Source organism: Bicyclus anynana, chromosome 11 (assembly GCF_947172395.1).
Source record: "Bicyclus anynana chromosome 11, ilBicAnyn1.1, whole genome shotgun sequence".
NCBI lineage: Eukaryota > Metazoa > Arthropoda > Insecta > Lepidoptera > Nymphalidae > Bicyclus > Bicyclus anynana.
In genome coordinates, this window is record NC_069093.1 from 11,085,405 (window position 1) to 11,100,607 (window position 15,203).

The following is a 15,203-nucleotide window of genomic DNA, read 5'->3' on the forward strand; positions in this document are numbered from 1 at the left end:
AAACGGGCGGATCACTGAACCCAGGTCGGGTTCATGGAGGATTTTATATTGTATTATTATCTGTTTGAGGGTCAGCTTCGGCCGTGGCTAGTTACCACTCTAGCAGTAGTTAAATATATTATACCACTATACCACACCATACCATATAAGCCATTTACCGTTTCATTACGAGGCCGTGTAGGAACCACAAAAATGAAATGCAATAGGTACCGATATGCACCATTACAATGGTCGTTGGTCACCTACTTTTAGTAAAAATAGAAAAGTAGTAGATAAAAATGTTATTTAAATAAAAATAAAGAACTATATAAACTTTCACGCCGTTGTGTGCTCGCCTTCAAATTATGATAAATTATGTGGAATATCGCACGAGGTACCTACATTTAGGTCAGATGTGAGAACTAAATACCTATAATGTGTCTAAGTAAATTTATAAAAACCACAAGGCCGAACTTTAATAAAATTACCTTTAGGTATGTTTCATTTAACGTGCAAAACAGTTAAAATTAATATGACCTGGGCTAAAGACCTTCAGTTTTAACTGCGCAGTTTTGACTGTACAGTTTTCTATCTAATATCTAATCGAAATCTAAGAAACTGTACAGTCAAAACTGATGGACACTGAACACGGACAAGATTTAACTGAACAGTTCAACTGTATAGTAAAAACTGCTAGTCTGTAGTTCGTGTAATAATTTGCACCTTGTTACCGATCTGTCTTATTAGAAAAACTGTTTTGTTATTTTCGTTTGGTTATCTGTTTAAATTCGAAAGTGAAGTCTTCTATAGGGCATCCCTAATGAAAATATAAATATACTTAAAAGTATCGTTTATTAGTTCTTTTTCTTTTAGTGTAATGTAAAGTTTAATTTGTAGATTGAAACACAGTATTTGTATGTAACCTGCACTACAGACTGTACAGTTTTATCAAATCGAAATTTCAATCAAAATCATCAAAAACTGTACAGTTAAAACTGACGGACGATTTAGGTGAACAGTTCGACTGTACACTTAAAACTGAAAGTCAGTAGCTTGCATAAGTATCATCTTTTTTTTGAAATATTTACGACCTTTTACGTTACACGATACCGGAACGGAATACATTATGTGGGTACAGTTTTGTCGGTAACTAATCTACTATGAATGATACCTAATTAGCTAGCAAATGTAACGCTTATTTTAAAAAATCCAAACCCCTCAACCTCGTTAGGCAAAATGGCAAGTTAAATTACCCATAAATTTAGCCAACAAGAATAGTTATTTGATATCAAGCTGAAAATATAAATTATCTCAAATTTTATATTCAGCTTTGCGCTATTGTATCATAGGGGTTATATTTAAATATAAAGCAGTTAACCTATACTTTGTGATCGTAAAAATAGATGTACCTACCTACCAACCAACGCGTTTTAAAAAAATGACTATGCAAGTAGGTGGATAGGTAAATCTAAAATAATATCTATCTCTATGCTCTACCAGGCTCTATGCTGTGCATTAATTATAAACGTAGGTACATATATATTTATATATGTATATAAAGTAGTTTAAGGAAAACATGTAATCATAAATTAGTAGCAGTTAACTAACGACTTTACCGACCGGCCTTACTGAAATTCTAACAGCTGTTTGCAACATGTCCGAAAAGTTAGGTTAGAATATTCGCTGGTTAAAGAAAAGGTACCATAGTGGCATGGCCACTTTGTTTTTGAGACTTTATTTATGAATTTTATGATGACATGTCTTGATATAAAAAGGCGTTATTACTATCATCGAAGGGGGACTGTTGTGACCTGTTAGGTCGCATAATCTTTTCCTCTACATACTATTAAATTGCAATACAAGTTACATTTCGATAAATCATTTAATCTATATACCAATAATCAATATATATTATTATAAACCTAATCAATCGTTCACAGTATAAATGATAGAGGCTGAGTGACCTGGTTTTTTGCTCCCAAAACGTATGAATAGTGACTACGTCATACCGAAAACTGGCTGACTAATAAAATAAATTACCGGCACTACGAGCTATATGAATATAAACAACATAATTACTCACCTTCATATATGGACCTATCATAAAGATCGTTTATTACAGCGTTTCGCGAAATGGAATTTCACGAAACTTAACAAAAAAAATGTTAAAAATAAAAGTCTTAACACCTTAAAATAGGAAAGTTTCACAACGTTTATCACAGATACAATCAGCACTATGCGGGCCGCAATGTCATCAGCACGATTTCACAGTTTAGCACATCAGTTCACAAATTATTAAAAAAAAAAACTAGTTAAAATGCTGTTAATTTATTTTTTCTTAGGCATGTTTGTATGGAACGCAAGGCGGGAAACGGAACGTGTGGTTTTAAATTCGCGATTCGATATTTGAATTGGACGCGGGAATGGCGGATTCGCGCGCGTGGCGTATGCTCGCCGTGCGTTGGCTGAACAGTGACTGGTTGAATGGCGTAAAGTCATATACATGTATATTCGCGGCCGTTAAAAAATAAATACGGCGAGGTGCGATGATCGAAGGCCCGTGGAACGTTTAAAAGGAACTGTTATCTAACGTTTCCAATGGATTCTGGCGAAATCGTGTGACGGCAGTGCTCGTTTCCCCAATGATTAAACACCTTACCTCCGCGGCGTTGGCGGTTCATGCAAAAGAGTTGGTCCTATTACGCTTTTCGATGTCCGTTTAATGCCACTGAACTGGTGTTTTTTTTTAGTTTTTATTCTTTACAAATTAGCCCTTGACTACAATCTCACCTGATGGTATGCGGGCTGACTTGTTCGAAAGAGGATGAAAATCAACACACCATTCGGTTCCGACACGACATCGTGCCGGAAAGCTAAATCACTTGTCGATACGTCTTTGCCGGTAGGGTGGTAACTAGCCCCGGCCTCCCACCAGCCCGACCTGGACCAATTAAGAAAACCTCAGACGGCCCAGCTGGGGATCGAACCCAAGTTCTCGGTCTTGTAAGTTTACCGCACGTACTACTGCGCCACAGAGGCCATCAAAATCTATCTTTATTGTACTACCATCGCCTGTCGCCTGTATGACGTTCATGATATGTACTATTATCATGAATCGCGGCAAATTTTCAAGAGTGAAACGATCTGTCACTCGCACCATCCTACATGAAACGAACTGTAGTTAGAATTTGGAATAAAATTGTAGAGGTCCCGGCTACATAGCTTCAGGTCGTACGCATACCTTGCAGGAGAATATGTGGCTATCAATATTTGTTTGTCAATGCAAAAAAAAGCTTGGCGTTAAACTGTATTTATTATACGACTGTGTGCTTAGTTTAAATAAGTTTGTAAAATGGTGGTAAACAAAAAAAAGCCCACAACAAACTAAGCCAAGGTTTACTTGGCTGAGTTTGTTGTGGGCTCTTTTTGGACCAAGGCGCGTTTGGAACCCTCATAAGTTTAATTTTAAGTTTTCGACTATTACTACCACCATTAGATTATATTTAATTATCACATAATCCTGACATTTCAAAAAATAAAATTGTAAACTTACCCTAATTGCAATAAATGAATTTTGAATGTATCACAATCATTTTTTATGTATTTAAAATATCAATGTTTTTATGTACATGAAAAATAAGAATTTTGAAGAAAAAAATTTATGTATATTTTTCCTACTAAATACGTTAACAGACGCGACAATAATGTAATAACTATTCTTACGTATTAATTAACTAACGGACGCCCGTGACTTCGTCCGCGTGGTGATCAATGTAAACTTTCAACTCCCATTTCACCACTTTAGGGGTTGAATTTTAGAAATTTTTGAATCACATTATATTTTGTGTTTTTTTTTATGATTTTTGAACAAATTTTTAAAATTTTAATTCTAAAAAAAGGACTTTTCATACAAACTTTTAACCCCTATTTAACCCCCTTCTATTTTTATTATAGAATCAAAAAGTACCCTATGTTTTGCTCCAAGGTCCCATTTACCATTATACCAAAATTCATCTTGATCGGCTCAGCCGTTTAGCCGTGAAAAGGTAACAGACAGACAGACATGACAGACTTACTTTCTCATTTATAATATTAGTATAGATTATTATGCACATAATCATTACTATTACAAGTAGTTTATTGATGACGTGACTTGATGACGCTAAAGTTATATTTTATAAAATTAACAACTTTGGTCTGATTTTTCGAAAACTGAAAAATTTTAATTGCTTTAAGTTGGTATAATTATTTAGGTATGTGATTTAATTACAGATGGTGATGTCATTCGCTCAGTAAATCTCAAGGTTTCAGTTAAATGCCAACTATAAATTCTAATCTTATGCAGTACGTAGTTATAACTAATCTACAATCTGTTTGAACGAAATGCATAAAATATTAACTCACTGTATTATTTATTTAATTACTGGCACTCACCCTAAACCCTCAATGAAGCCGCTTAGGTCCCATTTTGAAGACTACGGCAATCTATCTATATCTATACCTTCGTCATCAACCTGCTGAGCTCGAGTCTCCTCTCAGAATGAGAGGGTTTAGGCCAATAGTCCACCACGCTGGCCCAATGCGGATTGGCAGACTTCACATCACGCAGAGAATTAAGAAAATTCTCTGGTATGCAGGTTTCCTCACGATGTTTTCCTTCACCGATTGAGACACGTTATATTTAATTTCTTAAAATGCACACAACTGAAAAGTTGGAGGTGCATGCCCCGGACTGGATTCGAACCCACGCCCTCCGGAATCGGAGGCAGAGGTCATATCCACTGGGCTATCACGGCTCTCATATCTCATATCTATACCTACTTATAATAAAACTGTAACAGGTCAAATTCTACACATTGAAGATATTTTGAAAATTTTGGGCATTATATAATCAATACTGAAGCCAAAAATATTTTTTTTGAGGGGGATGTCCATATTTTGACTTTTTCTATGTAACAATATTTTTTCATAATAACCAAGACGTAGGTAGGTATACTTGAAAGAAGAAACAAACCGAGTTTATCACTTGAAAACTTTCATACAAAAAATTTGAGCCCTATTTAATCCCATAGGGGTTAAATAAAATTAAAAAATTTCACGATTTATGTAAAATCACGTGAAATTCTGTGTTTAACAAATCCCGTGGGAACCGTTGATTTTTAGATTTTAGAAATAAAAAGTAGCCAATGTTCTGCTTCGTTATCAACCCATATTTGGCTCACTGCTGAGCTCGAGTCTCCTCTCAGAATGAGAGGGTTTAGGCCAATAGTCCACCACGCTGGCCCAATGCGGATTGGCAGTCTTCACATCACGCATAGAATTAAGAAAATTCTCTGATATGCAGGTTTCCTCGCGATGTTTTCCTTCACCGTTTGAGACACGTGATATTTAATTTCTTAAAATGCACACAACTTAAAAGTTGGAGGTGCATGCTCCGGACCGGATTCGAACCCAAACCCTCGGGAATCGGAGTCAGAGGTCATATCCACTAGGCTATCACGGCTCTATTAATGTTCTGCTACAATGTCCAATTTATCCATACCAAATTTTATCTAAATCGGTTTAGTCGTAAAAAGGTATCAGATACACAGACAGTCATACTTTCGCATTTATAATATTAGTATGGATAAACAAATAATCCGTGGGGATTTTACATTTTACACAATCTACTCCATAAAAACACAAGTTAGCATATCACCAAATCGCAGAATTTCCCTTGAGCTATTGTGTAGATTTTTAACCGACTTCCAAAAAGGAGGAGGTTCTACGTTCGGCTGTATGTATGTTTTTTTTTTTTTTTTTTTTTTTTTATGTATGTCCAGCGATAATTCCGTCAATTATGGACCGATTTTGAAAATTCTTTTTTTGTTTTGTAGGGTTTACTTCCAGGGTGGTCCCATTTTTTTCATGTCAGGATCTGATGATGGCATCCTGGAGAAATTGAAGGGAACTTTCGAAAGTTGTAGAAAAGGCTAGTACGTTTGTTAGTGTTTCCATAAGGTATTTTAAACCACTACAACTTTATGAAGGTTTGGAGTTGGTCTGATGATGGAGCCGAAACACAGACGATGGAACTCGTCAAGGATTTACAGCAGTCACCTTTTGTTTGGGCTTGATTAATTTGTATTGATGAGTACTTTCCACCTATATGGGTTGTGACTGTATTAAGGGTCTGGTGATGAAGACGAGGGACAGTGAAGAGAACTCCTCGACGGTTCACAGTAGCTACCTTGTGTTTGGACTTGATAAATTTGTATTGATGAGAACTTACCACCTAGATGGATTGTGACTGTACTAAGGGTCTGATGATGAAGACGAGGGACAGTGAAGAGAACTCCTCGACGGTTCACAGTAGCTACCTTGTGTTTGGACTTGATAAATTTGTATTGATGAAAACTTTCCACCTAGATGGATTGCGACTGTATTAAGGGTCTGGTGATGAAGACGAAGCACAGTGAAGAGAACTCCTCGACGGCTCACAGTAGCTACCTTGTGTTTGGACTTGATAATTTTGTATTGATAAGAACTTTCCACTTACATAGGTTGTGACTGTACACACGCAGTGGGTATGCTAACACTAAAAATAAAAAAATAAAAATTTTAATAAAAAAAATTCAACTGACTTCCAACTCAAAAAATAACTTTAACTAAAAAGCAAAAAATAACATCCTACCTATGTGCTACCTTCTGATCAGTTTGAAGGCGGTGCCAAGCCAGTGTCGTGTTTTAATTAAAGCTGTTTCTGGAATAACCACAGAAATTTTGTAGTTCAAACGTATTTAATTAAAAGATCACTGGCTTGGCACCGCCTTCAAACTGATCAGAAGGTAGCACATAGGTAGGATGTTATTTTTTGCTTTTTAGTTAAAGTTATTTTTTGAGTTGGAAGTCGGTTGAATTTTTTTTATTATCTCAAGATGTTTTCCTTTCCGAACAATGCGTGGAGAATTGTAATCAGCTAAGCTACGCATATAACTCAGTATGTGTCGTTCAGGTACTGAATACTTGAGAGGTAGGTTTACTTTAACCGCTAGGCTAAATAGCCGTTAACTGTATGTGCAACAATTTCATTTCATTTGACCTGCCCATGACCTAATTATTTAATTTATAATACGTTTTAACGTAAAATGAGCAATTGATGAACCCGCAACACAGAAGTACAGAACAATTTAATTAGTGCTCGAGTTTCCTCTCAGAATTAAGGGGTTAGGCCAATAGTCCACCACGCTGGCCCAATGCGGATTGGCAGACTTCACACACGCAGAAAATTAAGAAAATTCTCCAATGCAGGTCTCCACACGATCGTTTCCTTCACCGTTTGAGACACGTGGTACCTATTCAATTTCTTACAATGCACACAAGTGAAAAGTTGGAGTTGCATGCCCCAGACCGGATTCGAACCCACACCCTTCGGAATCCACCTTCGTAGTGTGGCTCTCCTAGCACATTCGTGGAGCGAACCATGGAGAGCGGTTGTCACTTAGTCATTCCAGCGGGAATGAGTCAAGCTTCGCTTTGACCCTGCCCCTACCCTACCCCTACCTTACCCTATACCCCTACACTAACGTCAATCAATTGTTTTGCTTTTCTAGAACTTTTCTACTACGTATTATTACGAATCCTTTGTATGGGAGTGTAGAAAAATATGTTAGGGTTGACAACTCTTATCACTTAGGGCTATAAAAAATTTCATAAGAATCGGTCAAGCCGTTTCGGAGGAGTATGGGAACGAACATTGTGATATGAGAATTTTATATAATATACTTACTATACAAATATATGTAAAAAAAATTGCTGGAATCTTATAATAACCCCTTTCCTCGCCAAATGAGTGCGCGTGAACCTGTAAAATTTGTGGAAATGGATACAGAAATAGCACAACGGGATGGAAATCAAAGCAATGAACTTTTCGCTTGGATTTATTTGATGATGCAAACAACACGTGGGTAACCTCTAAAAAGTTTCAACTCAGTATCAAAACAATTAATTCTTGACAATATTATTACCTTTTTTAGCTTCTCATAAAAGTCTATATTTGACGCCCCGATGTAAAAAGGAGGGGTATTATGATTGGACGTCGATGCGTCTGTCAATGGCATCGTAGAACTCAAACGGATGGGCCGATTTCGACGCGGTTTTTTTTAAATTGAAAGGCAATTTTCTGGCGGTGATTCTTATCTATGCTTTGTTAATATCGGTTCAGCAGTGTAATAGTATCTGGGCTCTATACCCAATCCACTTGGTAAAGTTACAAGAAAATCCGTTTCGGAAGTTATGGCAAGAACACCAAAAGTAATGTTTTGTAATGTTAAACTTTTTTTGAACCTTCGTGGTTTGTAAGCGACGAAACGTATCGAATGAATCTTAAACGGATTAATAATAAAAAAAGGTGATAAATCATTGTCTAATTATACCACCACCCAAATAATTAAGCAGTTCTAAGAAAAATGATTGTTCACACGAACTCTTTTAAAGGAAATAATATTTTATATTCTTTTCAACTTTCGGAAATTTGGAATAAAGGACATACTCGCAATACCACCAATAGCGTCTATATTTTTTACTTATTATAATAAAGGTACAGTGACCCTTAATTATTAACAATTTTACTAAAAATTACTAGTTTACACCCAGAAATTCTCACTCCAAATTGTAAAAGTAGTATTTTTTGTGAAGTGTCTTTCACAAAAAGAGGTTTAACACGAAAATTGTTGAAGAATTTTCATATTGCTTTTGCTGATTATCACAATGAAAATGATGATTGTTTCGGAAGACAGTCATCATGTTAACTGCCGTCTGCTGTCAATGTCAGGCGATAACGACCTAGCCATGTGGCACATTAATTCTCTTTCTAAAAATATCAAAAACAAAAAAAAATGTATGGGAATAAATTCAATAGATAACTTGGTCACGTGACCTGTCGATAACAAATATCATTCCCATAGGCAAGTGTTAGGTACGTATTTTTAAATAGGCGTGTGTTACGTGGATAGTCGGAATTATTTGAATTACTTTGTACGAAAACATAAAAAAAAAATATTTTTTATTAAAAAAATATTAGTTATGCAGTGCGACTCCTTTATGTGAACTCGTCAACACCTTGAAGTTATGGGAAATACTCCCGAGCACTCTGTATAGTTATGTTAGTAGTTATAAAATTTTAAAACACACTCATCATAACCAATATCGGTAAATTTTCAAAGTCCATTATTGGGCCAGGCCTTCTACCGCAGGCCAGACGTTATGGAACTTGGACTTGCCGCCCTTAGAGAAACGTTCCGCCCATCTCTTCTCGCTCACCCAAAACTCCCGGTGACGCGGCTGAGGTACCATAAGAGCCTACAGCACTTACACAATCCGAAAAAAGAAAAATACACTGCTTCAATGTGGGTCACTTGGTTATTACCAATACTTCAACTGCTTTACTTGCGCTCCGTGGCACGGGATCGTTTTAACGAAAACTACAGGCTACGAATTTTTACAGAGAATTTCTTGGAAAGAAGAAAAGCTCATTACTTCGCAGCCCGATCCAGGATTCGGCCCCAAGTTTGTAACCCGAACTACTAGACCAAAAAGGCTTAATGTCTTTAATAAAAGAAATTTGATCATCAAAATCCTTATTAAAATAGATTATCCATTTTCCTTATTCCATAATATTTCATTTTATCCAGGTTTGAACCTGTAGTTTATTGTGTTAGTAGAAAATTTATTGTACTTACCTATTGCTACGCCGGAATGAGTTGCTAGTTGGAAATAATTCTCCATCTTCACATAAAACTCATTCGAGAGTAGTGTAATTAATTTGTTATTCATTTAATAGGTAAAGGTACTCGTACCAGCCTGATGCAAGACGCCATTATAAACTAGGTCGTGATACTGCAATTTATATTTAATGCACTCGTGTTGGCTCCACGTGAATGCAATTTTCCGGGCTTGATATCAATAATAATCATTATTATTACCGATTCCATACGGATGACATATTAATGGATCGCTTGAAAGCGTTTACCTGTAAAAGATCGCCTTATTTAAAGAAATACAGTCTTGTAACAATATTAGCTAAGTAGTCGATCGGTCAGTGCGTCGTGCAATAATTATTGATATCACTGTTCCACATGACGATAATCTGGTTAAAGCCGAAAAGGAAAAAGTATCAAATTACTTGGACCTTGCTCACGAGATTACCGCCATGTTGTGGAGTCAACTATTATTGTTTCAGTCAATGGTTTTATAGCGAAAAGCTTCGACCAACACCTTAAGAAGCTTTCGCTTAACTGTTGGTCGGATACAAAAGGCAGTGATTCTTGAGACGGCGCGTATTGTGAGGAGGTTCCTCACTCTGGAGTCCTGACCACCGGTTGCTTGGGCACTCAAATGTCCCGCAGCGGAAGGGTTGATTTTTTTTATAAATACTTAATAGTGTTTTGTATTTTATATTTATATTTACATTGTTAAAATTTAAAAAAAAAGAACTAATAAATAAATGAGAGAATTAAGATAGCCAAGCAGTATTATAACGCGACATAGCAGCGACTATATACCATCACTTTGTGGTAGAGGAAACATCTCGAGCAGGTCCCAGGACTTGTGACTTGGGTGTAGGTTTAAAGGCACTTTTCAGAATGTATTAACACTCACCTACTGCCCTACCACAAAACATTAATTATCGCACGATTTCACTAACACGACAAATTCTCAGTTATATGCAGATTTCCTCAACATGTTTTCCCTTCACTGTTTGTGACACGTGATAGATTTCTTAAAATGCACATTACTGACAAGTTGGAGGTGCATGCCCCGGACCGAATTCGAATGTCCACTGACTGATAAATAAATAAATAATAAAAATAAAAAAATAAAAATAAAAAAGCCTTTTATTTCTTCTTATTTACAATTGATTAGGTAATAAGTATTTGAATTTTTTAATTGATAAAATTAAGTAATTTTACAATTTTAAAATGTTTATTTATTATATCTTCCCTTTTATTTAAAAGAAGAACCCTTGACGGTGAAGGCCTCCTCCAGGTGCTGCCATTTTGATCGGTCTTTTGCCTTCAGTAGCCAGTTTTTGCCGGTAAAATTCACGATGTCGTCGACCCACCGATAACGTGGTCTGCCTCTGCCTCGTGATCCTTTAGGTCCCGGCCATTTCGTTATTCTGACAGTCCAACGGTCATCTGTGAGTCGAGCGACATGTCCGGCCCATTTCCATTTGGCTTTAAGTGCGAAGGTTAGGGCGTCGATTATTTTTGTTTTCTGCCTGATGATGGAGTGACGGATTTTGTGAATTTTTTTGATATTAGTTATGCTTCGTTCCATAGCTCTTTGGCAAGTCCTAATCATTGTTTTAGCCTTCTTGGTAAATTTCCAAGTCTGGCAGCCGTAAGTTAAAGTAGGTAGGATGCAGGTGTTCATTATTTTACTTTTCAGCTTCAAAGGCATTTGGCTTTTCAATACGTCTTTCATACTCCAAAATTTGTTCCACGCAAATTTAATTCTCCTTTCTATTTCTTCTTCGTTCCTATCATTTTGAAAGGATATTTGTTTGCCTAAATATATATATTTATTTATGAATTCCAGTTGCGTGTTTTCTACTGTTATTGGAGTTTCTATATGGTTAGTCATTATTTTTGATTTACTAAAATTTATTTCTAATCCTGCTTTTTTGCTTGCTTCGTTCAGTGAATTCACCATGAGGTTCATTTGCGCACTACTTTCTGAGAAAATGGCTATATCGTCGGCAAATCTCAGATGGCTCAAGTACTTTCCTCGAATGTATATTCCAAGACTTTTCCATTGTAGAGTGCTTAGGGCTGACTCGAGCACGGCTATGAAAATTTTCGGAGATAGGGGGTCACCTTGTTTTACACCGCGTTTAATAGCAAATGGTGGACCTGTTGATTCTAGTTGGATCTTACTTGTGCTATTTTCGTAAAGATGTTTGAGTATTTTTATGTATTCTTGGTTTATATTTAAGTTTAGCAATGTTTTCCATATAGCCTGGTAAGTCAAGCTGTCGAACGCTTTTTTGTAATCAATAAAGCCTATGTAGAGCGGCTTCCGGTATTCTTGGAATTTTTCTATCAATATTTCGATTGCGTGTATGTTGTCTATTGTAAAAAATCCAGATCTAAAGCCTGCTTGCTCTATTGGCTGACTCGACTCTATTGTTCCTTTTATTCTTTTCTCTATGAGAGAGGCGAAGAGCTTATAAAGACATGGTAGTATGCTTATTGGACGGTAGTTGGAAATGTTGTGTGGGTTTCCCTTTTTGTATAGCAGTATTATTGTAGATTCTGTCCACTGTCTGGGGGCGACACCTTTCACTATAATTTCATTAAATAATTTTGTCAGGGGGCATGCTAGACATAAGCCCGCAGTTTTTATTGCTTCGTTTGATACTTTGTCAGAACCAGGACTTTTATCATTTTTCAGCTTTTTTATTTCGCTTAAAATTTCAGTTATATCGAAGGGAATATATTCAGTATGCGATGGCTCTTCATTATAGGCTATATCGTTCGTGTGCGTAACGTTTTCTACACGACTCTCGCTGTATAGTTTTTTATAGAAAGCTGTCGCTATTTTAAGTATATCTCTTCGATTATGGACCATATTAGTAGAGTCGTGTAAGCTCGTAATCCATGATTTGTGAGTTCTGAGTTCCTTGTAGGCCTTTTTTATGCTGCTATTACTTATTAGGTGTTTTTCTATTATATTTTTTCTATGTTCTTCATAGTCTGCTTTGAGATATTTGCTAGTAAGTTTGTAAAGAGCGCTTAACTCATTTTTCATACTTCTAGTTTTAGGTTTGATCTTCTGTAGTTCATACTTTCTTTTTAATAAATTCATAGTTCGGTCATTTATAATTTTGTTTTTTGATTGGTTCGCTGGATTATATGCCAGTTGTTGACTCGTGGTAATAGCGTGGATTAGTTACTGACTGATAGTCATCACAAATCCCACGGGAACCATGTATGTCATTATACACCTTTCTCTTCAATCACTCTATCTATTTAAAAAAACCGCAAAAATCAAAATCTGTTGCGTAGTTTTAAAGATTTAAGCATACATAGGGACAGAGAAAGAGACTTTGTTTTACACTATGTAGTGATTACTTACCTAACTAGGTACCAATGTTTGTATTTTTTTTTTTATTATAGTAGGAGGAAATCCTCATGAATGATATCCAGGTATCCAGGCGCCAAATCCTAGAGAGCGCCTAAATGATAATCCTCCTCAACCGTAAACGGTACTGCGCCTGATTTTCAATTGGTCATTCCAGAGTATGGTCGAGATCTCCGCGTTCCATTCTTACTTTACACTCATAATTTGGTATAGGTATCTCCATATTATTAGGAACAAACAGGAGAGGCGCCATAATTGAGTCTCGCTTCATTTTAAAATTTACCGGCACCGGCGCTGGTGCGTCCTTAAGGACTAAAACCTCCTACAATCGCCGATGCAAACATTACTTCGGGAAACTAATGTGTGTACTGCTGCAACAGAAATAACACAAGTCAAATATTTGTTATTAAAATTAAAACAAATGTTTCGTGTAAAAATAACACAGTCATAATTCATAACATTTGTTTAATAAATATAATAAAATACGTTTAAACTACAAAAATTCTGTGGTTATTCCAGCATTAAAGCTGTTTTAATTAAAACACGACACTGGCTTGGCACCGCCTTCAAACTGATCAGAAGGTAGCACATAGGTAGGATGTTATTTTTTGCTTTTTAGTTAAAGTTATTTTTTAAGTTGGAAGTCGGTTGAATTTTTTTTATTAAAATTTTTATTTTTTTATTTTTAGTGTTAGCATACCCACTGCGTGTGTACAGTCACAACCTATCTAAGTGGAAAGTTCTTATCAATACAAAATTATCAAGTCCAAACACAAGGTAGCTACTGTGAGCCGTCGAGGAGTTCTCTTCACTGTGCTTCGTCTTCATCACCAGACCCTTAATACAGTCGCAATCCATCTAGGTGGAAAGTTCTCATCAATACAAATTTATCAAGTCCAAACACAAGGTAGCTACTGTGAACCGTCGAGGAGTTCTCTTCACTGTCCCTCGTCTTCATCACCAGACCCTTAATACAGTCACAATCCTTCTAGGTGGAAAGTTCTCATCAATACAAATTTATCAAGTCCAAACACACGGTAGCTACTGTGAACCGTCGAGGAGTTCTTTTCACTGTCCCTCGTCTTCATCATCAGACCCTTAATACAGTCACAATCCATCTAGGTGGAAAGTACTCATCAATACAAATTAATCAAGCTCAAACAAAAGGTGACTGCTGTAAATCCTTGACGAGTTCCATCGTCTGTGTTTCGGCTCCATCATCAGACCAACTCCAAACCTTCATAAAGTTGTAGTGGTTTAAAATACCTTATGGAAACACTAACAAACGTACTAGCTGTCTCTACAACTTTCGAAAGTTCCCTTCAATTTCTCCAGGATGCCATCATCAGATCCTGACATGAAAAAAATGGGACCACCCTGGAAGTAAACCCTACAAAACAAAAAAAGAATTTTCAAAATCGGTCCATTATTGACGGAATTATCGCTGGACATACATAAAGAAGTCGGTTAAAAAAAAAAAAAAAAAAAAACATACATACAGCCGAACGTAGAACCTCCTCCTTTTTGGAAGTCGGTTAAAAATATAACGTGCTTACAACTGAACTCATTGTATTTTGAGAAATGTTGTATGATGGCTTTTCAAAATAACTTCAGATTAGAGCAGTATTTTATAACTAAGCTATTTTTTTACTATTTAGATTAGACGATTAATTAAATAGGTAACAACGATATTTTATTTGGGTTACAAAAATAGTTTCATATTATTGAAGCGCGTAAATAATTTAAAAATGTTATCAGTGTTGAATGATGAATTTTCTGGCAACAAAATTGACTGAAAGTTAAAATGAATAAAAAGAGTTTCCCGTACCGGGAATCGAACCCGAGCCTCCTGGGTGAAAGCCAGGTATCCTAGCCACTAGACCATACGGGAGATGGCAAAAGTGGTTAATTTATTAAATTTATCAATAGGTATATTACAATTCTAAAATTACGACCTGTAATAAATGAGAAACTAATAAAGGTTTTAGGAAAATGTATGAAAAAGAACACTCTGGAAAAAGTATTAGAACTTTTCCTTTTTTTGTCTCATAGACTATTACGAGTTTTACGTTCTGAAAAAAATGAATTACTGGTCGCAA

At 36.1% G+C, this 15,203-nt stretch overlaps 1 protein-coding gene and 1 non-coding gene across 3 annotated transcripts in view; both read right to left on the bottom strand.

Moving 5' to 3' along the window:
• Nucleotides 1-2,466, bottom strand: part of LOC112049054 (G protein-activated inward rectifier potassium channel 3) — a 55,475-nt gene extending 53,009 nt beyond the window's left edge. For both annotated transcript variants that reach the window (XM_024086799.2, XM_024086798.2), the window contains exon 1: nt 2,063-2,466. The gene's annotated coding sequence lies outside the window, so the exon portion shown is untranslated. The remainder of the gene's footprint in view (nt 1-2,062) is intronic.
• A 12,457-nt stretch (nt 2,467-14,923) lies between these two features.
• Trnae-uuc (transfer RNA glutamic acid (anticodon UUC)) lies at nt 14,924-14,995 on the bottom strand. Its single transcript has one exon. It is a non-coding gene; the product is annotated as a tRNA-Glu (tRNA).
• Nucleotides 14,996-15,203: the final 208 nt, after the last annotated feature.